Consider the following 4,057-nt stretch of genomic DNA (forward strand, 5'->3'; position numbering starts at 1 on the left):
GTAACCTAATATAAGTTTCTTAAAGCATTTATACCGTCTCTTAGTGCAGGCTGGTCCTGCACTGTTATTACCATACATTGCCCTCTCTCTTTTTATGTCTCACAGTGAGTTATGAATACTACACCAAGTCTCTGAACCTAGATATTAAGGGTCTATCTTGCAGGGTATAATGTAATCATATTATGCAATCAATGCTACTTCCTATACACTAGCTAATAATTTGGTTGAACAGGAATCTCTCCGTTAGGTCATGTCATACAGTAGTATTTAAACATATATATCCACTGTTCCTCATTCACGATATAGTATACTCTCTTCTCTTTAAGCAGGGGCAGCACATTTTAGCTTATCATGCCTAAGTAACCACCTCCTCTTCGCACCCCTCCCCCCCACATACATAATGTTACTATCTACCTTATATAACCCAGTAATCTACATAATTTATGAGTAGTCCTGTGGGTTCATTATCATTCCCAGTTAACACCCTTCCTGCCATTTGTAACAACCCTTTTGGGATGTTCAATTGTTACTAATTCCAAGTTTGCGGACACATATGGAAGATGATGTTTTATAGTTAAGACGAGTTGAATCTTCAGGAATAAAAATTCTCATTCATTAATAAAGAGAAAAATCCCAACAATGTGGGCATATTGGAAAAAGGTTAATGGGTCATAAGTATGAGTAAATACAGTTTGAGATTATTGTACAGGGAGTGCAGAATTATTAGGCAAGTTGTATTTTTGAGGATTAATTTTATTATTGAACAACAACCATGTTCTCAATGAACCCAAAAAACTCATTAATATCAAAGCGGAATAGTTTTGGAAGTAGTTTTTAGTTTGTTTTTAGTTATAGCTATTTTAGGGGGATATCTGTGTGTGCAGGTGACTATTACTGTGCATAATTATTAGGCAACTTAACAAAAAACAAATATATACCCATTTCAATTATTTATTTTTACCAGTGAAACCAATATAACATCTCAACATTCACAAATATACATTTCTGATATTCAAAAACAAAACAAAAACAAATCAGTGACCAATATAGCCACCTTTCTTTTGCAAGGACACTCAAAAGCCTGCATCCATGTATTCTGTCAGTGTTTTGATCTGTTCACCATCAACATTGCGTGCAGCAGCAACCACAGCCTCCCAGACACTGTTCAGAGAGGTGTACTGCTTTCCCTCCTTGCAAATCTCACATTTGATGATGGACCACAGGTTCTCAATGGGGTTCAGATCAGGTGAACAAGGAGGCCATGTCATTAGATTTTCTTCTTTTATACCCTTTCTTACCAGCCACGCTGTGGAGTACTTGGACGCGTGTGATGGAGCATTGTCCTGCATGAAAATCATGTTTTTCTTGAAGGATGCAGACTTCTTCCTGTACCACTGCTTGAAGAAGGTGTCTTCCAGAAACTGGCAGGACTGGGAGTTGAGCTTGACTCCATCCTCAACCCGAAAAGGCCCCACAAGCTCATCTTTGATGATACCAGCCCAAACCAGTACTCCACCTCCACCTTGCTGGCGTCTGAGTCGGACTGGAGCTCTCTGCCCTTTACCAATCCAGCCACGGGCCCATCCATCTGGCCCATCAAGACTCACTCTCATTTCATCAGTCCATAAAACCTTAGAAAAATCAGTCTTGAGATATTTCTTGGCCCAGTCTTGACGTTTCAGCTTGTGTGTCTTGTTCAGTGGTGGTTGTCTTTCAGCCTTTCTTACCTTGGCCATGTCTCTGAGTATTGCACACCTTGTGCTTTTGGGCACTCCAGTGATGTTGCAGCTCTGAAATATGGCCAAACTGGTGGCAAGTGGCATCTTGGCAGCTGCACGCTTGACTTTTCTCAGTTCATGGGCAGTTATTTTGCGCCTTGGTTTTTCCACACGCTTCTTGCGACCCTGTTGACTATTTTTAATGAATCGCTTGATTGTTCGATGATCACGCTTCAGAAGCTTTGCAATTTTAAGAGTGCTGCATCCCTCTGCAAGATATCTCACTATTTTTGACTTTTCTGAGCCTGTCAAGTCCTTCTTTTGACCCATTTTGCCAAAGGAAAGGAAGTTGCCTAATAATTATGCACACCTGATATAGGGTGTTGATGTCATTAGACCACACCCTTCTCATTACAGAGATGCACATCACCTTAATATGCTTAATTGGTAGTAGGCTTTCGAGCCTATACAGCTTGGAGTAAGACAACATGCATAGAGAGGATGATGTGGTCAAAATACTCATTTGCCTAATAATTCTGCACTCCCTGTATGTACACGGACTTACTAAATTCTTGAATATCCCAATTTGTACCTTATCAAATATGCTAATGTTTTATTCCTACCCTGCGTGGTAGAAAAATATCGCTTGTGTATGTCTGCATTGTTGGATATAAATAAAAGTTAAAAAAAGAAAAGAAAAAAAAAGTGTTTTGAGGGCATGAAGCTTTATACAGGTAATAAAAGATAAAATTGCTATTAAAAAAAAAAAAAAAAAATACATTTCAGACCTGCTCCCTCTGAGTGGGCCCCCCACTAGCCACACCTGTAGTTCCACCCCTGGCAGCGATTCGACTAGAAATGTTTGGGCTCCTTACTATATCATTAATTGGGCCCCCGAAACACATAGACACACACAGATGCACTCTTATATACTCACATAGACACACACAGATACACTCTTACACACTCACACACACAGATGCACTCTTATACACTGTTATACACTCACACAGATACACTGTTATACACTCACACACACACTCATACAAACACACACACTCATACACTCACACAAACACACACACACATATACACTCATACACTCACACAGATACACTCACACAAACACACACACTCTTATACACTCAAACACACACACACACGCACTCACACACACACAGATACACTCATACAAACACACACACACAGATACACTAACACACAAAGATACACTCACAGATACACTCACACAGATACACTCTTATACACTCACACAAACACAGATACAATCTTATACACTCACACACATGCACGCACGCACAGATACACTTATACACTCACACAAACACAGATACACTCTTATACACTCACACAAACAGATACACATACAGATACACTCTTTTACACTCTCACACACATACAGATACACTCTTTTACACTCACACAATCACACACACACAGAATTGCAATAAATATAAACTTTCCAATTAACTTATGTTCTCAAACTGACCTCTTTATCTTGATTAAAACATAGCTCTTTTTAACGAGCATACTGAGGTAGCTTCAGGGAGTGTGCATGTGTTTTATGCACTGTATTATTATTGTTTCTTTATAAAGCACTGACAAATAGTGAGGATGAGTACATAAGTACGGGGTATGTAAGGGGAGGTGTACGAGGCTAATGTTCCATGTTAAAAGGATTCAGATTCATAAAACAGACTAAACAAATTAATAAATGAGGAGGAAGACCCTGCTCTGAAAAGCCCACAATCTACAATACAATATAAAAAGGAGCAAAGTTACAATATTGGAGACCAAGATAAAGAGGTCAGTTTGTTAACATAAAAACTGGAAAGTTTTTTTCCTGGTAAAGGGAACAGAAAAGCATTTTAGAACTGATATTTACAAACAATAGCAGGTTCTGCGTTCAGGATATATGCTGTGAGGAGGGGTGTGTGGGAACTGGGTATGGAGGTGTATTTAGGCCTAGGGCACTGGGTATGGAGGTACAACTACATCATACACTGTGACCTGACCTGACCAGTCACCATAGTCAGTCCTAAGTGTGTCACTGACTATATATATATATATATATATATATATATATACATACACACACACACAGTATCCCACAAAAGTGAGTACACCCCTCACATTTTTGTAAATATTTTATCATATCTCATGTGACAACACTGAAGAAATGACACTTTGCTACAATGTAAAGTAGTGAGTGTACAGCCTGTATAACAGTGCAAATTTGTTGTCCCCTCAAAATAACTCAACACAGCCATTAATGTCAAAACCGTAGAAAAGTGGAAATTTCCAAATTGGGCCCAAAG

Source organism: Bombina bombina, chromosome 6, assembly GCF_027579735.1.
Source record: "Bombina bombina isolate aBomBom1 chromosome 6, aBomBom1.pri, whole genome shotgun sequence".
Classification (NCBI taxonomy): Eukaryota; Metazoa; Chordata; class Amphibia; order Anura; family Bombinatoridae; genus Bombina; species Bombina bombina.